Genomic DNA, 24,240 nt, shown 5'->3' with positions numbered 1-24,240 from the left:
GGTGGAGAATTTCACAATCACGTCAGTGTATCCACCCTTTTCATTCCCATTCATTCATTCAACAGCAGATGACCCAATTTACTGCAACGGACTGTGGGGCTATAGCGGTAGTGTCACATATTCAGGGGAAAGATGTGATTTTTAACGTTATCAACCAATTCAACTGTGGCACCTCCACATCCATTCATTCAACTGAAGAGGGCTCAATTTAGTGTAAAGGGCTCTGAGGGTATAATATTTGTATCCCATGTTGAGAAGAAACCTCTCCCCATTCATTCACTAGAAGAAGGCCTATTTGCTGCACAGGTTTTTTTTTAAGGCGCAGTGGTAGTGTCCCTATCTTCGAGCCCTGAAATCCCACTGCTATGAGGATGCGTAATAACAAATTTTTTAGTCATAAGTCACATGACACCAGGTTATAGTCCAGCAGGTTTGTTTGGAGGGGATCTTACAGAAATATATTAAATTATGAAAGAAATAGAAGTATGATGTTGCATTGGTAGGTGAGACTAGGATAAAAGCCTCAAGATTAGAGGAAGCAGGTTTAAAACTGAACTGAGAAGAAACTTCTTCACCCAGAGCGTTGTTAATCTATGGAATTCCTTGCCCAGGGAAGGATTTGACATTACTTCAGCAATCACTCGAAGCAGTAGATACGTTTTTGAAAAATAAAATAATTAAGGGATATGGTGAAAACGCAGGTAAGTGCAGCATAGTCCACAAAAAGATTAGTCATGATCTTATTGAGTGGTGGAGCAGACTCGAAGGGCTGGAAGGCCGACTCTTGCTCTTAGTTCTTATGCTCTTATGTTGAAATCACAAGCTTTTGGAGTGTAGTCACTTCAGCAGGTGAAGTCATGAAAAAACAAGTGCAGGAAAGAGAATTTAGATAAATGAAAGACAGAGCATCTCAACGGTCAATTACTTACTCCCATTCCTATTTCTGATGATCTTACTACACAGCAAGTTGTGTTTTCCAAACATTAATTTTATTTCCATTGTTTAAAATCAAATATTTAAGATGAACAGTTTGTTTTTCCACACTTGGACACACTGTGACCCACAACACTGTAAATATCATAAACCCGCTCATGAGATATCATAGGAACAATTCATAAACTAGATTTGTCACTGAGATACTAGAAAGGAGAAAAATTCCCAACATGTGCAGGATGCTAACGAAAAGTTAGCAACCTGAAATGGTAACAGGAGCAAGTGAACAGTCCCAATCAGGAAACTCATATTCTGACATCCACTACAGTACCTTGCTTTCCTTTTCAGTTTAATGATCCATAATTGAATCTGACTCCAACATCCTCTCTGGCAGACAGTTCCAGAGGTCAAAGTATTTTCAATCATTAACGAAGTAAGTTTTGGATCCATCCCAAAGACATTGAACGTAGAAAAATACAGTGCAGTACAGGCCCTTTGGCCCTCGATGTTGCGCCGATCCAACCCCTCCTAACCTACACTAGCCCACTATCCTCCATATGCCTATCCAATGCCCGTTTAAATGCCCATAAAGAGGGAGAGTCCACCACTGCTACTAGCAGGGCATTCCATGAACTCACGACTCACTGAGTAAAGAACCTACCCCTAACATCTGTCCTATACCTACCACCCCTTAATTTAAAGCTATGCCCCCTCGTAATAGCTGACTCCATACGTGGAAAAAGGTTCTCATGGTCAACCCTATCTAAACCCCTAATCATCTTGTACACCTCTATCAAGTCACTCCTAAACCTTCTTTTCTGCAATGAAAACAGCCCCAAGTGCCTCAGCCTTTCCTCATACGAACTTCCTACCATACCAGGCAACATCCTGGTAAACCTCCTTTGCACCCGTTCCAGTGCCTCCACATCCTTCCTATAGTATGGCGACCAAAATTGCACACAATACTCCAGATGCGACCGCACCAGAGTCTTATACATCTGCAACATGACCTCAGGACTCCGGAACTCAATTCCTCTACCAATAAAAGCCAGTACGCCATATGCCTTCTTCACAGCACTATTTACCTGGATGGCAACTTTCAGAGATCTGTGTACATGGACACCAAGATCCCTCTGCTCATCCACACTACCAAGTATCCAACCATTAGCCCAGTACCCCATCTTCTTGTTACTCTTACTAAAGTGAATCACTTCACACTTACCCACATTGAACTCCATTTGCCACTTTTCTTCCCAGCTCTGCAGCTTATCGATATCCCGCTGTAACCTGCCACATCCTTCCTCACTGTCAACAACTCCACCAACTTTCGTATCATCCGCAAACTTGCTCACCCAACCTTCTAGCCCCTCCTCCAGGTCATTTATAAAAATGACAAATAGCAATGGTCCCAAAACAGATCCTTGCGGAACACCGCTAGTAACTGCACTCCAAGATGAACCTTTTCCATCAACTACTACCCTCTGTCTTCTTCGAGCCAGCCAATTCCTAATCCAAACCTCCAACTCACCCTCAATGCCATACCTCCGTATTTTTTGCAGTAGCCTAGCATGGGGAACCTTATCAAACGCCTTACTAAAATCCATATACACCACATCTACCGCTTTAGCCTCGTCCACCTCCTTATTCACCTTCTCAAAGAATTCAATAAGGTTTGTGAGGCACGACCTACCCTTCACAAAACCATGCTGACTATCCTTGATCACATTATTCCTATCCAGATGTTCATAAATCCTATCCCTTACAATTCTCTCTAAGACTTTTGCCCACAACAGAAGTGAGACTCGCCGGCCTATAGTTACTAGGGTTATCCCTACTCCCCTTCTTGAACAAGGGAACCACATTTGCTATCCTCCAGTCTTCTGGCACTATTCCTGTAGACACTGAGGACATAAAAATCAAGGCCAATGGCTCTGCAATCTCCTCCCTTGCTTCCCAGAGAATCCTAGGATAAATGCCATCAGGCCCAGGGGACTTATCTAATTTCACCCTTTCCAGGATTTCCAACACCTCTTCCCTACATACCTCAAAGCCATCCATTCTAATTAATTGTGACTCAGTATTCACATCGGCAATAATGTCCTGTTCCTGAGTGAATACTGACGAAAAGTATTCATTCAGTGTCTTCCCCAATCTCTTCAGCCTCCACACGCAACTTCCCACTACTATCCTTGACTGGACCTATTCCTACTCTAGTCATTCTTTTATTCCTGACATACCTATAGAAAGACTTTGGGTTTTCCCTAATCCTACCAACTAAGAACTTTTCATGTCCCCTCCTTGCTGCTTTTAGCTCTCTCTTCAGATCCTTCCTGGCTACCTTATAACTATCAATCGCCCCAACTGAACCTTCACACCTCATCTTTACATAGGCCGCCCTCTTCCCTTTAACAAGGGATTCCAATTCCTTATTAAACCACGGTTCCCTCACACGACCCTTTCCTCTCTGCCTGACAGGTACATACTTATCAAGAACACTCAATAGTTGCTCCTTGAACAAGCTCCACATATCAATTGCGCCCTTCCCTTGAAGCCTACTTTTCCAAGCCACGCATCCTAAGTCGTGCCTCACCATATCATAATTTCTCTGCCCTCAGCTAAAACTCTTGCCCTGCAGTGCACACTTATCCCTCTCCATCACTAGAGTAAAAGTCACCGAATTGTGGTCACTGTCCCCAAAGTGCTCACCTACCTCCAATTCTAACACCTGGCCTGGTTCGTTACCCAGAACCAAATCCAGTATGGCCTCACCTCTTGTTGGCCTGTCTACATATTGTGTCAGGAAACCCTCCTGCACACATTGGACAAACACCAACCCATCTAACGAACTCGAGCTATAGCTTTCCCAGTCAATATCTGGAAAGTTAAAGTCCCCCATAACAACCACCCTATTACTTTCACTCTTCTCCTGAATCAATCCTTTCTTCTACGTCTCTAGGACTATTAGGAGGCCTGTAGAAAACTCCTAACAGGGTGACCTCACCTTTCCTATTCCTAACCTCAGCCCAAACTACCTCAGATGGCGAGTCTTCATCCATCGTCCTTTCCACCGCTGTAATACTATCTTTGACAAGCAATGCCACACCTCCCCCTCTTTTACCCCCACCTCTGACCCTACTAAAACATTTAAACCCTGGAACCTGCAACAGCCAATCCTGTCCCTGTTCTACCCATGTCTCCGTAATAGCCACAACATCGAAATCCCAGGTACCAATCCATGCTGCAAGTTCACCTACCTTATTTCATATACTTCTTGCATTGAAGTATACACACTTCAAGCCACTTTCCTGTTTACAGGCACCCTCCTTTGAGATTGATGCCATGTTCCTAACCTCCCTACACTCCAGGTCCTGCACCCTAAAGCTACAGTCTAGGTTCCCATGCCCCTGTAGAATTAGTTTAAACCCCCCTGAAGAGCACTAGCAAACCTTCCCCCAAGGATACTGGTGCCCCTCAGGTTCAGGTGTAGACCATCCTGTTTATAGAGGTCCCACCTTCCCCAGAAAGAACCCCAGTTATCCAGATACCGGAATCCCTCCCTCCTGCACCATCCCTGTAGCCACGCATTTAACTGTTCTCTCTCCTTATTCCTCGACTCTCTATCACGTGGCACGGGTAACAAACCAGAGACAACAACTCTGTTTGTTCTAACTCTGAGCTTCCAACCTAGCTCCCTGAAAGCCTGCCTAACATCCTCAACCCTCTTCCTACCTATGTCGTTTGTGCCAATGTGGACCACGACTTCAGGCTGCTCCCCCTCCCCCTGAAGGACCCGGAAAACACGATCAGAGACGTCACGTACCCTTGCACCTGGGAGGCAACATACCAAACGTGAGTCTCTCTCGCCCCCACAGAACCGCCTATCTGTGCCCCGAACTATTGCTCTGCTCTTCTCCACCCTTCCCTTCTGAGCAACGGGGACAGGCTCTATGCCAGAGGCCTGAACCCCATTGCTTACCCCTGGTAAGTCGCCCCCCCCCACAAGTATCCAAAATGGTATACTTGTTCTTGAGGGGAACGGCCGCAGGGGTCCCTGCACTGGCTGCTTCTTCCCTGTCCCCCTCACTGTCACCCATCTGTTTGCAATCTTTGGAGTTACTACTTCCCTAAAGCTCCGATCTATGACCCCCTCTGCCTCCCGAATGATCCTAAGTTCATCCAACTCCAGCTCCAGTTCCCTAACATGGTCTTGGAGGAGCTGGAGATGGGTGCACTTCCTGCAAGAGTAATCAGCAGGGACGACCATGGCATCCCTCACCTCAAACATGTTGCAAGAGGAACATTGCACTGCCTTCACTGCCATCCCTCTAAAAGTAACCTTTTAAAAACAAACTAGGTCCAAGAATAGAACAAGCAAAATGCAGCACTTACCTACTTACCACAACGGTTCTTATTATTAGGTTAGGCACCTCTGTAGTGCCTCGGGTTCCTCTCCTGCATGCTTTTATAGGGAAAGAAACCTACCCAGGTAAGCTTACGCTACACCAACTTCCAGATCCGCTTCGCGCTTTTTAAAAAAAACTTTCAAATTTAAACCGTTAAACAAACGTCACCGAGCCTTCAAGCAGCCCCTGCCAAACAGCCCTTACCTGCTCCGCTGACACTTCTATAAGAGGTGTTGGCTGGACCCAGACACTACGGCGGGCAGTGTTCATTACTCATGTGTATTCTCTCCCCCACCCGCCTTAAACTAATCACCTGGGTTGTGAGTCGATTGTGCTGGCATTCTGATGGCCCCAGGCAGTGTCTGTATCTGCTCTGCTGTTTCTCTCCATATTGTGATCCAGCGGCCATCTTGTGTGTCAAGTTGGCCAACTGATGGCTCAGTTGCCATCTTATGTATCTGTGTGCCTAGTAACACCCTGCCCTTCCCCACCTCTCCGCTACGCCCACTCTCTCTTCCCCACTCAATCTATCAACCCCACTCATTCTCTCTCTCTACCCCCACCCTCTGACTGCCATTTTCTCTCTCTCTCTGTCCCCCATCCTTTTGGTCTCTATTCTCCCCAGCCCCCATCACACCCGTCCTTTCTCAAGCCTCGAACCATCTTTGACCGCTGTATCAAGCCCTTCAAAGAACAGAGAGAGAGAGAGAGAGAGATAATGGATAGTAATGACTCTACCTGGGAGTTGGGAGGGGTGAGAAATGGCTGATCTTCAAAATTGAGAATACCTAAAATGATTTTTGCAAGGTTTGTAGTCAGGTTGAGGTTTAGGGTGTAGGTTTGCTCGCTGGGCTGTAGGTTTGATATCCAGACGTTTCATCACCTGGCTAGGTAACATCATCAGTGGCGACCTCCAAGTGAAGCGAAGCTGTGTCTCCTGCTTTCTATTTATATCTTTCTCCTGGATGGGGTTCCTGGGGTATGTGGTGATGTCATTTCCTGTTCGTTTTCTGAGGGGTTGATAGATGGCATGTAGATCTATGTGTTTGTTTATGGTGTTGTGCTTGGAGTGCCAGGCCTCGTAGCCCATACATGGATGAAAAAAAACATCATTTCGACTGGGACAACACATCTATCCTGGGGCAGGCTAAGCAAAGACTTGCCAGAGAATTCCTAGAGGCCTGGCACTCCAACCTCAACGCCATAAACAAACACATAGACTGAGATACCATCTATCAGCCTCTCAGAAAACGAACAGGAAATGACATCACCACAAACCCCAGGAACCCCATCCAGGAGAAAGAAATAAATAGAAAGCAGGAGACAACAGCTTCGCTTCACTTGGCGTCGCCACTGAAGATGTTACCTAGCCAGGTGATGAAACGTCTGGATATCAAACCTACACCCTAAACCTAAAATGATATCTTCAGAAACATCGTTAAAGCCAGAAAGCGTGTTCAAGTTTTTTAAAAGAGCTGCTGAAATCTGTCTGATTCTTTCACTGAAATAAACGCAGTCAGGCCACCGCTCAGGACAGGCTGGAAGGGGTGAATGGGCGAAAATGAGCACTGCAGATGCAGGAGATTAGAGTCAAGATTAGAGTGGTGCTGGAAAAGCACAGCCGGTCAAGCAGCATTCGAGGCTTTTGCCTGAAACATCGATTTTCCTGCTCCTTGGATGCTGCCTGACCTGCTGTGATTTCCAACACCACTCTGATCTTGACTGTAAGGGGTGAATGGCCTAGTCCTAGTCTTGTGAAGTTGGTTCCAACTACCTAGAAATAGCGTCACAGAGCACAGAAACATACCCTTCGGTCTATGCCGACCAGATATCCTGAATTAATCTAGTGACCCATTTGCCAGCATTTGGCCCCTTATCCCTCTGAATCTGTCCTATTCATATCCCCATCCAGATGCATTTTAAATATTATCATTGTACTGGCCTCCACCACTTCCTCTGGCTGACCCCCACCAGCGTTCTGTGCAAAAAGGTTGCCCCTCAGAAATCTTTCCCCTCTCACCCTAAACCCATGCCCTCCAGTTCTGGACTCGCGCAACGTGGGGAAAAGACATACAAAAGTTGAGCAGCCAGACAGAATGCAAAAACAATACAATGTCGAATCACAGGGAAAAACAAATTGTAGCTCGACCCCTTTTTTGTCGTATTGGCATTTGGACTCTTAAAATCTGACAGGAACACCAGCATCCCTAGTGAGCATACTGCGCATGTTTCCCGGTGTCAGTAACGCAGTGCACATGCCCACCGGTGTCAGCTAAACACTGGGCATGCTCATCGCTTTCCGCAAAAAATGGCGCGCGACCTACCTTTGATGGTCCAATAGGGAACCGTGGAGGACCAAAACAAAACTGGTCCTCCTGCCAATCAGAGCCACCCCATTGTCTGAATGCAGAAGTTGGACCATGAATTTCTGAAGCTGCTACTCCTGCTCCTCTTTCTGAATCAACATTGAGCTTCACCCAGACTGCAAATTCTTTCCTCTGTCTAAGATCTGTGAGTACAGCACTCTCTTTTCTCGTCCCCTTTGCCATTTCTATTTCTTTCCGGAGTTCAATTGTTGACTTACAGCAACTGAAAGGAAAGGGATTGAACCCAGGGAGGGGACGGACTATGGAAAAGTGATCGAGGTCTGTGTCTCAATTGGCAAAATAGACAGACAGGAGGCTGGAAGGACACAGCAAATCAGGCAGCATCACGAGGTGTAGAAGTCGATATTTCGGGTGTAACCCTTCTTCAGGACTGGGGATGGGTGCCGGGACCGGGAGCTAAAGTGGGGATAGGTGAAGAATCGGTCAGATTAATCATTGGGTGGAAGAAATCAGGTTGGTGGCAGGAAGGAGTGGTAGTGAGTGGCATGGGGCTGAGAAGGGAGTCGGGTGATGGAAAGGGAAGTTATTTGAAATTGGAGAACTCGATGTTGGGTCCTGCAGGCTGTAGTCTGCCCGGGCGGAAGATGGGGTGTTGTTCCCTAATTTGCGGTTTGGTTCGTTGTGGCAATAGAGGAAGCCTATGATGTTCTTGTCAGAAAGGGAGTGGGAAGGGGAATTAAAATCGATGGTGACTGGGAGGTCTGGTCAGTCTCTGCGGACCCAGCTGTGATGCTCGCCAATCCGTTCCCCAAGTTTATGCTCAGTCTCCCCGAAGTCGAGAAGACCACAATTTACAAACACGTGGCAAATGCAGTATCTCAATGTGAAGTTATAGCCTTTGCTATGAAGCAAAAAAGCAGGAAGGAGATTATTGTTTAAATGGTGATACTGTGGGATGTGGAGAAAGTGAGAACTGCAGATGTTGGAGATGAGAGTCAAAGTGTGGTGCTGAAAAAGGTGGTAAGTCAGGCAGCATCTGAGGACCAGGAGAGTCGACATTTCGGTCCCGAGCACTTCATCAGGAATGATGTGTAGATGGACAAAGGGTCTGATTCGGTTCTATATAACTCTAATCATCTTCAGTGAGAGCAGAAGTGTGATTGTGAAGGCTGGAGTTTCAGAGCAGCTTTCAAAGATGCTTTGCCCTTAATGTGGATGGACAAAGGGTCTGTTTCTGTGCTGTATGACTCTAATCATCTTCGGTGAGAGCAGAAGTGTTTCTGAGGACTTTTCAAAGATGTTTTGCCCTTAATGGGAGTAGAAGGTACAATGAAATCTTGCATTTGTGAGACAGCAACTGAGTGAGTGAGTAAATCCGAGGTTTTGGTGCAAAGTGGGAATTCATTGCACTGTGAGGATGAAACTCTACTTATTGAGTCATTTCTGCTGGTGAATGAAACCAGGCTCAAGATTAGGAGGAGTAAATTTAGGACAGAGATGAGGAGGAACTGCTTTTCATGGAGTGTAGTGTATCTATGGAATTCTCTGCCCCAGGAAGCAGTAGAGGCAGCTTCATTAAGTATATTCAAGACACAATTGGATGGGTTTTTGCAATGGTAGGGGAATTAAGGGTAGTTGGGACAATGCAGGGAGGAGGATCTCAGATGGTGAATAGATTAGCCATGATCTTAATTGGATTTTTGAACAAGAGGAAGGCATGAAAATGGTTTCAAGACCAGTTTAGAACAGTTACAGAGCCAGAGAGCACAAACAGACCCTTCAATCCAACTAGACCATGCTGACTGTGTTCACAAACTAAACTAGTCCCACCTGCCCCATTCTCCCCGTAACCTTTGATCCCCTTGATACTCAAGAACCTATCTGTCTCAGTTTTAAATATCCTCAGTGACCTGGCCTACACAGCCTTCTGTGGAAATAGATTCCACAGATTCACCGCTCTCTGGCTGAAGAAGTTTCTCTGTTCTAAAAGGTCTTCCCTTTACTATAAGGCTGTGCCCTCTGGCCCGAGTCTGTCCTACCAATGGAAACTTCTTTGCAATGTCCACTCTGTCCGGGCTTTGAAGATTATGTATGTTTCAATTAGAACCCCCCCCACTCCTCCTCCTCCTCCTCCCCCCCCCTCCTCCTCCTCCTCCCCCCCCCTCCTCCTCCTCCCCCCCCCCTCCTCCCCCTCCCCCCCACCCCTCCTCCCCCCCCCCTCCCCCCCTCCTCCCCCCCCCCCTCCCCCCCTCCTCCCCCCCCCTCCCCCCCTCCTCCTCCCCCCGAGTGTGCGCCTGTTAATCAGCATGAACCAGACCCTTCAGGATGAGGTACAGCAGGGATTAGGGTCAGCAAAGTGAGAATGAAGGGAGTGTGTGTGTGGGATGGAGATTTTCAGCTTCTAGGGAATGAGAGAGAAAAGTGAGTTCGCTATAAATTAGAATTGATCGGATGAGCCAAAGAGTGGTAGATGGAATTTAATTTGGAGAAATGTGAGTTGTTGCATTTTGGTCAAGCAATCCAGGCAGGACTGACACAGTTAAGAGGAGTGTTGCAGAACAAAGAGTCCTTGGAGTGCAGGTTCCATAGTTCTCAGGTAGACAGGATAGCCTTTGTTGGTCAGAGCATTGAGTAGATGAGTTGGCTGTCCAGGATGTTGGTTAAGCCACTTTTGGAATACTGCAGTTAGCTCTGGTCTCCCTGCTGTAGGAAAGATGTTATGAAACTTTGAAAGGGGTCAGAAAAGAATAGGCCAGGGGCATTTTCCATGGAGCATCAGAGGCTGAGGGGTAAACTTATAGACCTTTGTAAGGGCCATGGATAGAGGGGAAACCCTAAGGTCTTTTCCCCAGGGTATGGCAGTCCAAAACTAGAAGGCATATGTTTGAGGTGAGAGTGGAATGATTTAAGAGATTGAAGGGGCAACCACTTCAGATGGTGGTGCATGTATGGAACAAACTGCCAGAGGAAGTGGTGGAGGCTGGCACAATTACAACATTTAAAAGGCACGTGGATGTCTGTCTGTTCTCAGCTCTGCTGGATGTCTGTTGAAGCTCTGAACCCCCCCTTCTACACCTTCTGGGACAAACAAACATTTAGTCAATTAAGCCTCAATCCACAATCTCCCAGCCAGTCAACAATCCAGGCACAGTGTAGTCACAGCAGGGAATCAGCTGCCCTGAGTGCGGGAAGGACTTTATCCAGGCCTCTGCCCTGCTGAGGCACCGGTGGGTCCACACGGGGGAGAGACCCTTCAGCTGCCCCGAATGCAGAAGGACATTCCGTGAATCCTCCAACCTGTTGAGGAACCAACGGGTCCACACAGATGGTGGAATTCGAATTTGGTCAGAAATCTAGAGTTCAGAATCTAACGGTGAAACCATTGTCGGTGGGGTGGGGGTGGAAGAAAACCCCCATCTGATTCACTCAGTTCTTTTTTAGGGAAGACTTGAGCAGTTATTAGGGCAGTCGTCCCAGCTGCATCCTTTACCAGGTCTGGCCTACACGTGACTCCAGCCCCACAACAGTCTGGTGGACTCTACGCTGCTCATCCAACTTGATTGGAATACAGGTTGAAATTGCTGAGTGAGGCAATACTTCCTCCAGGTTAAGGCTGTACCAAGGATGCAGTTACAAAGGGACGACTCAGTGGTGACCAATAATGAAGAACGTGAGGGGTTGCACTTTGACCTTGAGCTATTTTTTAAAAATTGCTACTTTTTCTACGCCTTTCTGCTGGGAGATTCTGAAGCTGTAACAAAGTTGGGTCACAATAAAGATTACCTGAACTTCACACTGAGCTCAGACTCTCACTGAGAGCTTTAAACTGTAACAGGTTTTTGTTTTAAAACTGCTCATTTTACATGTGAAAGTGAGAACTGCTGATGCTGGAGATCAGAGTCAAGATTAGAGTGGTGCTGGCAAAGCACTGCAGGTCAGGCAGCGTGCGAGGAGCAGGGAAATTGACATTTCGGGCAAAAGCCCTTCCTCAGGTTTTTGCCAGAAACGTTGATGTTCCTGCTCCTCAGATGCTGCCTGACCTGCTGTGCTCATTTCTGACAGTCTCGTGTTCTATGTTTCCAATGTTGTGTATTGGTTGCAGCAGTGAAGGAGTAGCCAGCATTGTTAGAAATTGTAAAATTTTCAGGGGTGCAATGTCATCAGCATTGTAGTTTCCTGGCAGCACTGAGAAGTGTGTGCTTGGTTCACTAGACATGATGTGGAGGTGCCGGTGTTGGACTGGGGTGGATAAAGTTAAAACTCAACACCAGGTTATCGTCCAACTGGCTTATTTGGAAGCACGAGCTTCTTCATTGGGTGTTTGTGGAACAGGATCATAAGACACAACCACCTGATGAAAGAGCAGTGCTCCAAATGCTAGTGCTTACAAATGAGCCTGTTAGAGTATCACCTGGTATTGTGAAATTTAACTTCGCACACCCCAGTCCAACACCGGCATCTCCAAATCAGGTACATAGTTCTTTGAAAGTTGCATCATTGGGAGACAGGGTAGTGAAAGAGGCCAGTCAGGAGCCCTGGAGGACCGGAAGGTGACTGGTCCTTCTGTCAATCAGAGCCTTCCTATTGTCTGAATGCAGACGTTGGAACATGAACTTCGGAAGCTGCTGCTGCTCTTTCCGAATGAAGATTGAGTTTGCTCCAGACTGTAATCTCCTTATTCTGTCAACCATCTGAGTGTATGGTACTCTCTTCACAACTCCTTTTCCATGTTTTTCATTCTGGGCTTCAATTTACGACTTGCAGCAACCGAAAGGAAAGGGAATGAACTCACGGAGTGGACAGAATCAGGAAAAGTTTGTTTATAAACAGAGTGGTTCACGTGTGGAGTGAATGTAAAGAGGAAGTGGTGGATGCACATTCAGATGCAACGTTTAAAAGACATTTGGATAAGTATATGAAGAGGCACGGTGCGGAGGGATATGGGCCAAACACTGGCAAGTGGCACCAGTTTAGTTTGAGAACGTAGGCAGCATGGAATAGTTGGACTGAAGGGTCCGTTTCTGTGCTGTCTAACGTAACTGTTCTGTCATGGTCTTAAAACCATTTTCTTGCCTTCTACCTTCAACGTGGATACTGTACCTGCATCCAACACATAAACCATTCAAAATAAAAAAAAACACCTCCTGCGCACAAAGAAATCCACACTTTATTGTTCAAAAATCAGATGAACTCAGCCTTGAATATATTCAATGACCCCCTAACTGCAGGAAGACATCCCCATTTCTAATCTCAGTTCAGCTTGCCAATATACCACTTGCCTTGCTGCACCTGTCTGACAACTGGCATTGACTGATGTAGAAGGATGCTGCAAATCAAAGCACTGATCACACGGTGGTCTGGTGTCAGCTCAGATTTCAGGCCCTGATTTCTCTGTCCCGTGTTGATCCTCCTGTTCCCACAGACTAAGATGTCGGTCTGTTCTCAGCTCTGCTGGATTTCTGTTAAAGCTTTGACCCCGCCTTTTATAACTTCTGGAACGATAAAATATTCAATCAAGACCCAACCCACAATCTCCCAGCCTGCCAACCATCCTGATACAAGGTGCAGTCATAGCAGGGAATCATACTTGAGGAATTCTGTCACCCTTACATCTATTAGTACCCAGCTATGAATTACAACAACATTTACACCAACAGGAATAAAGCATCTGTTATCAAATAGACAGAGATATACAGCACAGACATGGACTTTTTCTCTATCTCATGCACACATGATAGATCATCCATGGGGGGAGTTTGTCTTTGTAGCATGATGTTTGCAAATACATTCTACTTTGCTCAAAGACTGCACAATCTGCAGGCAGTCAATACATGTAATATATTGTAAATTCCACTTTGAAAATAGATAATGGGCCCACTACCTTTTGGATGTGAGCATAAGTGGTATAGTAAGTAAGTTTGCTGATGACACCAAAATTGGAGGTGTAGTGGACAACGAAGGAGGTTACCTCAGATTACAATGGGATCTTCATCAGATGGGCCAATGGGCTGAGAAGTGGCAAGTGGAATCTAATTTAGGTAAATGTGAGGTGCTGCATTTTGGGAAAGCAAATCTTAGAAGGACTTGTACACTTAATGGTAAGGTCCGAGGGAGTGTTGCTGAACAAAAAGACCTTGGAGTGCAGGTTCACAGCTCTATGAAAGTGGAGTCGCAGGTCAATACGATAGTGCAGATGGCATTTGGTATGCTTTCCTTTATTGGTCAGAGTATTGAGTACAGGAGTTGGGAGGTCATGTTACAGCTGTACAGTTGGAATATTGCATGCAATTCTGGTTTCCTTCCTATCAGAAAGCCCTATGCAATGTTTGTTTTTGTTTAGTGGGCGGCACCGTGGCTAGCACTGCTGCCTCACAGCTCCAGAGACCTGGGTTCAATTCCCGCCTCAGGCGACTGACTGTGTGGGTTTCCTCCGGGTGCTCTGGTTTCCCCCCACAGTCCAAAGATGTGCAGGTCAGGTGAATTGGCCATGCTAAATTGCCCGTAGTGTTAGGTAAGGGTAAATGTAGGGGGTATGGGTGGGTTGCGCTTCAGCGGGGCGGTGTGGACTTGTTGGACCGAAGGGCCTGTTTCCACACTGTAAGTAATCTAATTAATGATGGCTGCAACCTATTCTAAAATATGAAAGACTTAACAATCCAGGTTTGTTCAATATATCAGTTCAGTGGCAGGGCACTGTAATGTTTTCCTATAAATTCTGTGCCATATGATCTTATTGTCCACAATCACCTGATGAAGAAGCAGTGCTCCGAAGCTCGTGTTTCCAAATAAACTGTCGGACTTAGCCTGGTGTTGTGAGATTTTTAACTTTGTCTAAGTTCAGATAGTGCCCAGGGATGTGCAGGTTAGGTGCATTAGTCAGGGGTAAATGTTGAGCAATAGGGGAATTGTGTGGGTGGGTTACCTTTCGGAGGATCGGTGTGTAGTCTTTGGGCCAGTTGGCCTGCTCCCACACTGTGGGGAGTCTCTGAAGGGGAAGGGATTTTTGTAAACTGTGCAAGGCAATGCAGGCGTAGTGTGGGGGCCTGCTGTTGGCCTTGCCCCGCCCTTTGCTCCTCTCCCCTGTTGTGGAGTTGTCTAAAAAACAGCTACTCTTTCTCTGCCCTTTTTGCTGGGGGAGGGGTGGGGGATCTGAAGCTGTAACCATGTTGGGACACAAAATAAAAGGTAACCAGAACGTACTGCTGGGCTCAGGCTCTCATCGAAAGCTCCAAGCGGTTTTTGTTTTAAAGCTGCTCATTTCTTGCAGCCTTCTGCACTAAGTTTCCAATGTTGTCTATTAGATGGAGCAGTGAATGAGTAGCTGGTTTCGTTAGATACTATAAATTTTTCAGGAGTGCATCGTTTCATCGGCAGTTTACTGGCAGCACTGGGAAGTATGGGCTGTGTTCACTAGAAAAGAGGTGGAGGTGCTGCTGTTGGACTAGGTTGGACACGGTTTAAAAATCACAACACCAGGTTATAGTCCAACAGGTTTATTTGAAAGCACCAGTTTCCGGAGTGCTGCTCCTTCATCGGGTAACTGTGGAGCAGGATCATAAGACACAGAGTTAAGAGCAAAAGATCAATGTCATGCAACTGATGATATATTGACAAACGTAGATTGTTGTTAAATCTTTCATCTTTTAGAATGGGTTGCAGGTTTTAGTTCATTAATGTGTACATCGCAGTACTACTATTAAATCATATTCTCAAGATCACTTAAGGTCTTTTTAAAAAACAGGTGACATCTCAGTCCAGACAATGCATGAAAGGTGTTAGAGTATCCCAATCTTAAATCGGACTGGTTCTATTTCCAAACTAGGAATTTATAAAATATTACATGGATTGACTACCTGCATATTGTGCGTTTTGTGCAAAATTGAATATATCTGCAAATATAATTTTGCAAATGCACCACATTGTTATATGTATGTGTGCAGCATGAGTGCGCGTGTAAGAGAGTATGTGTGCACATGCTTGGTAAAGTGAGTGTGATGGAGGAGAAGCCTGTGAAAGGGTGTGTGTGTTGGGGGGGCGTGTATGTGTGTATGTCTGAGAGAGAACATGTGTATAGATAAAAGGTGAGGGGTTGCATTTTGCCAAAATAAGGAAGGGCCGGGCTTGTACAGAGGGATATGGTGGGGGGCGGGGGGGGGGGGGGGGGGGGGGGGGGGGCGGGGGGGGGGGGGGGGTTCAGATATATACTTCTTTGAAAGTTGCATCACTGGTTGGAAGGAAGCTTCAGAAGGCATTCAACACACTTACCTTAATTGTTCACACCATTGAATAAAGGAGCTGGGACATAATGTTGAAGTTGTACAGGATGTTGGTGAAGCCACTTGTAGAGTACTGAGAACGCTTCTGGTGGCCCTGTAATAGGAAGAATTCTATTAGAAAGGGTTCAGTAAAGATTTACCAGGATGTTGCCAGGACTGGAGGGTTTGAGTTGTAAGGAGAGGCTGAGACACTCTTCACTGGAGCACAGGAGGTTGAGGGGTGACCTCATTTGAGATTTATAAAATCATGAGGGTGAAAGGGAAGATGAACATCAAACACAGAAAGGAGCATGCGCGGTTATGTCGAGTGACGGGGGAAGAAATTGTGGCATTTGGACACTTTAAATCTGCTAGGAGAGAACACTGCGCATGCCGGAAGACTGGAGGTTGGCTAATGTGGTGCCACTGTTTAAGAAGGGTGGTAAGGACAAGCCAGGGAACGAGAGACCAGTGAGCCTGACATCGGTGGCGGGCACGTTGTTGGAGGGAGTCCTGAGGGACAGGATGTACATGTGTTTGGAAAGGCAAGGACTGATTAGGGATAGTCAACATGGCTTTTTGTGTGGGAAATCATATCTCAAATTTTGAGTTTTTGAGGAAGTGAAGAGGATTGAGGAGGGCAGAGCGGTAGACGTGATCCATATAGACTTCAGTAAGGCGTTCGACAAGGTTCCCCATGGGAGACTGATTAGCAAGATTAGATCTCATGGAATACAGGGAGAACTAGCCATTTAGATACAGAACAGGCTGAAAGGTAGAAGACAGAGGGTGGTGATGGAGGGTTGTTTTTCAGACTGGAGGCCTGTGACCAGTGGAGTGCCAGAAGGATCGGTGCTGGGCCCTCTACATTTTGTCATTTACATTAATGATTTGGATGTGAGCATAAGAGGTACAGTTAGTAAGTTTGCAGATGATACCAAAATTGGAGGTGCAGTGGACAGTGAAGAGGGTTACCTCAGATTACAACAGGATCTTGACCAGATTGGCCAGTGGGCTGAGAAGTGGCAGATGGAGTTTAATTCAGATAAATGTGAGGTGCTGCATTTTGGGAAAGCAAATCTTAGCAGGACTTATACACTTAATGGTAAGGTCCTAGGGAGTGTTGCTGAACGAAGACACCTCAGAGTGCAGGTTCATATCTCCTTGAAACTGGCGTCGCAGATAGATAGAACTGTAAAGGTGGTGTTTGGTATGCTTTCCTTTATTGGTCAGAGGATTGAGTACAGAAGTTGGGAGGTCATGTGGCTGTTGTACAGGACATTGGTTAGGCCACTGTTGCAATATTGTGTGCAATTCTGGTCTCCTTCCTATTGGAAAGATTTTGTGAAACTTGAAAGAGTTCAGAAAAGATTCACAAGGATGTTGCCAGGATTGGAGGATTTGAGGTATAGGGAGAGGCTAAACAGGTTGGGGCTATTTTCCCTGGAGCGTCGGAAGCTGAGGTTTACAAAAGGGGCATGGATAGGATAGATAGACAAAGTCTTTTCCCTGGGGTGGGGGAGTCCAGAAGTCAAGGGTATAGGTTTAGGGTGAGAGGGGAAAGATATAAAAGAGACCTACTGGGAAACTTTTCCACACAGAAAGTGGTACGTGTATGGAATGAGCTGCCAGAGGAAGTGGTGGAGGCTGGTACAATTGTAACATTTAAGAGGCATTTGGATGGGTACATGAATAGGAAGGGTTTGGAGGGATATGGGCCAAATGCTGGCAGGTGGGACTAGATTGGGATGGGATATCTGGTCGGCATGGACGGGTTGGACCGAAGGGTCTGTTTCCATGCTGGTTCAGCAAAAGCCATTCACGCTCTTTGCTGTCTGCAAAAATGGCGCAAATCCTTCTTCAAATGAACCAATGAGAGGCCAATTGTTGACTTGCAGCAACTGAAGAAAGTGAGTGAATCCAGGGAGGGGACAGAGTCGGGAAACGTTGGTCCAGGTCTGTATCTCAATTGGCAAACACATGGCAAATGCAGTCCCACAGCGTGAAATTATAGCCTCAGTTACGAACAAATAACTGCTGAAAGGAGGTGCGTTGTTTAAATGGTGACATATTGGGATGCGGAGAAAGTGAGGACTGCAGATGCTGGAGATGACAGTTGAAAAGTGTGGCACTGGAAAAGCACAGCAGATCAGACAGCATCCGAGAAGCAGGAGAATCAACGTTTCAGGCATGAGCCCTTCCTCAGGAATGATGTGTGGATGTAAAAAGTGGCCTCAGCATCCTTCCACACCAGTCACTGCCAGTTGTCAGACAGGTGCAGCAAGCAATCAGCAAGGCAAGTGGTATATTAGCAAGAGGAAATGAGTTCAGAAGTCTCTGCAGTTAGGGGGTCATTGAATATATTCAAGGCTGAGTTCGTCTGATTTTAGAACAAGAAAGAAGTGGATGTTTCTGGGGGAAGGCAAGTAAAATGATTTTAAGACCAGTACAGAACAGTTAAAGGGTCATACAGCACAGAAACAGACCCTTCAGCCCAACTAGTCCATGCTGATTATATTCACAAACTAAACTAGTCCCACCTACCTGTATTTGGCCCATATCCCCCTGAACCTTTCCTATTCATGTACTTATCCAAATGTCTTTTAAACATTGTTACACAACCAGCATCCACTATTTCCTCTGGACATTTATTCCACACACAAACCACTCTGTTTACAAAAAAGGTGCTCCTCATCTCTTATTAAAATCTTTCTCCTCTCACCTTAATTTGCAGCCTAATCTTGAAATGACACATGCCGTTCACCTTATCTATGCCCCTCATGGTTTTGGAAACCTCTATAAAGAGAACAAAGAACCTTACAGCACAGGAACAGGCCCTTCAGCCCTCCAAGGCTATGCTGATCGAGATTCTCTATCTAAACCTGCCGCCTATTTTCTAAGGATCTGTATCCCTTTGCTCCCTGCCGATTCATGTATCTGTCTAGATACATCTTAAATGACGCTATCGATCCCAGCCCTACTGCCTCCACTGCATGAGGCACCCACCACCCTCTGCGTAAAGAACTTTCCATGTAGATCTCCCTCAAACCTTTCCCCTCTCACTTTGAACTCGTGACTCCGAGTAATAAAGTCTTCCCCTATGGGGGAAAAAAAAAATTCTTCCTATCCACCCCTGTCTACATGCCTCATGGTTTTATAGGCCTCAATCAAGACCCCTCCTCAACCTCCTTATTTCCAATGAAAATACTCCTAATCTACTCAACCTCTCCTCATAGTTAGCGCTCTCCATAACAGGCAACATCCTGGTGAACCTCCTCTGCACCCTCTCCAAAGCATCCACATCCTTTGGGAAATCTGGCGACCGGAATTGTACAGCAGTATTCCAAATGTGGCCGAACCAAAATCTTATATAACTTCAACATGGCCTGCCAACTCTTGTACTCAATACTCCGTCCGATGATGGAAAGCATGTTGTATGCTGCCTTAACCACTCTACTGACAGACATTGTTCTCTGAAGATGGCAATAGATCTGAACACCCAGATCTCTCTGTACATCAATTTCCCCCCAGGACCTTCCCATTTAATGTATAGCTTGCTCTCGAATTGCACCTTCCAAAATGCATCACCTCGCATTTGTCTGGATTAAACTCCATTTCTCTTCCCAACTCTCCAATCTATATTCTGCAGTATCATCTGACAGTCCCCTTCACTATCTGATATTCCATCAATCTGAGCGTCATCTGCAAACTTGCTAACGAGGCACCCGACACCTTCACCTTTCAACCTCCTGTGCTCCAATGAAAAAAGTCCCAGCCTACCCTTCAATCGATGTGAATTCTGTCTGGGTCCCAATGTCGAGTCAGCCTGACATTTTGGATAGAAAAGCTCTGCATTTAAATTACGTTCTTGAGAAAGTTACTGAAAACAGGTTCTGGGATTAACATACCAAAGAACAGAACCCCATTCTAAAAGATGGAAGATTTAATCTAAATTGTTTAATGTATCACATCTCCATGACACTGGACTCCTTTGGCTATAAATTCTGTGATCATGATCTTATTCTCCACAACCACCTGATAAAAGAGCAGAACTCCAAAAGCTAGTGCTTTCATGTTATGGCAGTAGCGGGAGGTGTGGGCTGTATTCACTAGAAACAATGAAGCAGTTAGATACCACACCTTTGAGGGGGAAGGGTGTATTACATGACCTCCCAACTCCTATACTGAATGCTCTGAGCAATGAAGGAAAGCAAACCAAATGCCTTCTTCACTATTCTATTCACCTGAGACTCCACTTTCAAGGAACTATGAACCTGCACTTCAAGGTCTCTTTATTTTGCAACATTCCCCTAACTGCATCAGTCCTGCCTGGATTGCTTGACCAAAATGCAAACCTCAGACTTCTCTAAATTAAACTCCAACTGACACTCCTCGGCTCATCAGCCGATCCCAAAAATTCTAATTTATAGTGAACTCTCTTTCCTCTATTATTCCCTAGAAGCGGAAAATCTCCATCCCACACTCTCTCCGTCTGTTTTCACTTTGTTGAAAGTGGAAGAATGGGATTGAGAAACTGATCAGCGATGATTGAATGGAATGAGCAGACCTGGTGGTCTAATTTCTGCTCCTATGTCTTGTGGTCTCTTGCTGTCCTGGACACCGTGAGAGAGAATTGGGACCAGCATTGAACCGATCATGACTGGATATGGATCTACCTGCATCTAGGTGGATGGGCTGGGACTTTTTCACTGGAGCATAGGAGGTGGAGATGTGACCTTATCAAGGTTTATAAAATCATGAGGGGAGAGATGAGGTGAATGACAGGTATCCTTCCCCTAGGCTGGGGGTTTCAAGATGAGGGAGCAAATTTTGAATGTGAGAGGAGAAAGAGATTTTAAAAAGACTTGAAGGGCACAATATTTTTTCTATACAGAGTGTGGTTCACGTGTGGACTGAATGTCCAGAGGAAGTGGTGGGTGCAGGTACAGTTACAAGGTTTAAAAGACATTTGGATAATTACATGATTAGGAAATGTTCAGAAGGGTATGGGCCAAAAAACTGGCAGGTGGGACTGGTTTAGCTGGTGAACATAGTCAGCATGGACTAGTTGGACTGAAGGGTCTGTTTCTGTGCTGTATGGTTCTGTAACTCGGTTCTGTACTTGTCTCAAGATCATTTTCTTGCCTTCCCCATAAACATCCACATAAAAATCAGATGAACTCAACCTTGAATATATTCAATGACCTGAAAATGTGTTGCTGGAACAGCGCAGCAGGTCAGGCAGCATCCTGGGAACAGGAGAATCGACGTTTCGGGCATAAGCCCTTCTTTAGGAATCAAACGTCAATTCTCCTGTTCCCTGGATGCTGCCTGACCTGCTGCGCTTTTCCAGCAACACATTTTCAGCTCTGATCTCCAGCATCGGCAGACCTCACTTTCTCCTCGAATATTCAATGACCCCCCAACTGCAGGAAGACATCCCCGCTTCTGAACTTAATTCCTCTTGCTAATACACCACTTGCCTTGCTCATTGCCTGCTGCACCTGTCTGACAACTGGCACAGAAGGACACTGATGCCCCTCTGAACATCCACGCATCATTCTTGATGAAGGGCTTGCGCCCAAAACCTTGACTGTCCTACTGCTCGGATGCTGCTTGACCTATTGTGCTTTTCCAGCACCACACTTTTTGACTCTAATCTCCAGCATTTCCAGTCCTCACTTTCTCCACATCCCAATATATCACCATTTAAACAATATACCTTTCTACTTTTTTTCACAGCAAAAGCTGTAACTTTATGTTGGGTTACTGTATTTGCCAACTGTGGCCTTCTCTACGTCGGGGAGCACGAGCATAAACTTGGGGAACGGTTCGCCGAGCATCGCAGCAAGGTCTGCAGAGGCCGACCGGACCTCCCAGTCACCACCCATTTTCATTCCCCTTCCCACTCCCTTTCTGACATGACCATTTTTGGCCCCATCCATTGCCACAACAAACCACAGTGCAAATTGGAGGAACAACATCTCATCTTCCACCTGAGCAGTCCACAGCCCGAAGGACTCAACAGTGAGTTCTCCAATTTCAAATAACCTCCCTTCCGAGCCCCTGCCCCTCAACCTCCCTGCCACCAACTAGGTTCCTTCCTCACATTCACCAACCAGGTCGTACCCTCTACCTATTTACACCTATCCCCAGTTCATCACCCTGCCCTCAGCATACCCTTGTTCTGCAGCTCTCCCTATACTCACCCTCAGTCCTGAACAAGGGTTACACCCGAAATGTCGACTTCTCCACCTCCTGATACTGCCTGGCTTGCTGCATTCTTACAGACTCCTGCCTGTCTGTATTGCCAATTGAGACACAGGCATGGACTAACTTTTCCAGAGTCTATCCCCTCGGTGGATTCATTCCCATTCCTTTCAGTTGCTCCAAGTCAACAATTGAACCCCAGAATGAAACGTAAATGGAAAAGGGGGTGAGAAGAGAGAGTGCTGTACTCACAGATGTTGGACAGAGGAAGGAAGTTGCAGTCTGAGGTGAAGCTCAATCTTCATTCAGTGTGAGAGGAGGAGCAGGACCTTAAGAAGCTCATGGTCCTCCTTCCGCATTCAGACAATAGGGGAGCTCCAATTGGCATGAGGACAACTCTCCTTCTGGTCCTCCAGTGCTCCTTATTTGTCCATCAAAAGTAGGTCTCGCCCCTTTTCTGCCAACAGCGAGGAACATGCCCAATGTTTTGGTGACACCGGCAAACATGTGCCCTGCTTATTGACACTGAGGAGTGTACACAATATGCTCTGTAGCAATGCTGATGTTATTGACAGATTAAGTGTCCATATGCCTCAGAACAAAAAGGATTAGAGCCATAATTTGTTTTACACTATGTGTCTCGATATTTTATTGCTTTTGCATTTGTCTGGCTGCTCAATGTTTTTATGTCTTTTCCTCAGTGTTGGGTTGAAGTTAACAACTAGAGGGCACAGGTTTAGGGCGAGAGCAGAAAGATATAAAAGGTACCTAAGGGGCAACGTTTCCATGCAGAGGGTGGTGCTTGTATGGAATGAACTGCCAGAGGAAGTAGTGGAAGCCGGTATAATTACAGCATTTAAAAGGCATCTGGATGGGTCTATGAATAGGAAGGGTTTAGAGGGATATGAGCCAAGTGCTGACAAATGTGACTAGATTAATTTAGGATATTTGGCTGGCATGGACAGGTTGGACCAAATGGCTCTGTTTCCGTGCTGTACATCTCTATGACTTTAAATAATAAAAAGTATATTTTCCAAGTAACAAACTATACCCAGTTAAAAATCACAACACCAGGTTATAGTCCAACAGGTTTAATTGGAAGCACACTAGCTTTCGGAGCGATGCTACTTCATCAGCTGATTAAACCTGTTGGACTATAACCTGGTGTTGTGTGATTTTTAACTTTGTACATCCCTGTCCAACACTGGCATCTCCAAATCATAACTATACCCATATTAACAAGGTTTAGTACACCACACACTTGACCAACCATTCTCAACAGATCCTGCCCCTTCAATGCCTGAGGAACATATACATGCTGGTGCATAATCTCCTTCACTAGTATTTACACACTACCCTCAGCAATTGCACAAGTAACAGCAAAGGGTAAACAGCACAAGGATTAAACACACAGTGAGGGGCAAACAGCACAAGGATTAAACAAACAGTGAGGGGCAAACAGCACAAGGATTAAACAAACAGTGAGGGGTAAACAGCACAAGCGCCAGTAAAAGCAGATGGAAAGTGAGTGTAAAATGTCACTATGACAGCACAGGCCCCACATTCCTTCCCCTCCGTCCCCCCACAACCTGCCTCACCTTTCACCTCCCGGGCCCAGTACCTTCCAGGTGGCCCCATAGTTGACACAGGGGCCGCCCCACGACCAGTAGAACTCCACCACCCAGGTGGCCGACGAGTTCCCAAGCAGGCCCTTAACCCCATCCGCCTCCAGAATGCTCACCGGCTCCTGCCTGCTGTACAGCCGGCCGGTGTGGCCGTGACACAGCAGCTGCGCCAGGAAGGCGGCGGTGCCCAGTGACGGGTGTCTGCCCCGGGCCGCACGGCGCCATTTTCCTAACGGCCGCCCTCCCGCCGCTTCCCCGCTCGAGCGACTTCTCCTCCCAACCGCCTTCGCCCCCGCGTGACGTCTGCACGGGGGATGGGCGGGGCCGGGGGAGCCTCACCGTCACCAAGCAACAGCCACCTCGCGCTACAACTGCTCATTCACAAAAACAAACTCTCCTGTCTCGCTCTGCAGCTGCAGGGGGGACACTGCCACGTTTCCAGGAGCCCTGTCTACATTGGGAAAGCTCACGGCTCAATTTAAACAGA

General features: G+C 46.4%; 1 long non-coding RNA gene across 1 annotated transcript in view; it reads right to left on the bottom strand.

The window, feature by feature from the left end:
• Positions 1 to 23,996, bottom strand: part of LOC148143975 (uncharacterized) — a 29,080-nt gene extending 5,084 nt beyond the window's left edge. Inside the window, exons 1-2 of the long non-coding RNA XR_015751367.1 lie at positions 23,727 to 23,996; positions 15,929 to 16,033 (exon numbers count right to left, since the gene is read on the bottom strand). This is a non-coding gene — a long non-coding RNA (uncharacterized LOC148143975). The remainder of the gene's footprint in view (positions 1 to 15,928; positions 16,034 to 23,726) is intronic.
• Positions 23,997 to 24,240: the final 244 nt, after the last annotated feature.

This window comes from Chiloscyllium plagiosum, unplaced genomic scaffold, assembly GCF_037043375.1.
Source record: "Chiloscyllium plagiosum isolate Xiang-an unplaced genomic scaffold, Cpla_swu_hap1 HiC_scaffold_27, whole genome shotgun sequence".
NCBI classification, from domain to species: Eukaryota; Metazoa; Chordata; class Chondrichthyes; order Orectolobiformes; family Hemiscylliidae; genus Chiloscyllium; species Chiloscyllium plagiosum.
This window is presented reverse-complemented; position numbering and strand designations above follow the sequence as displayed.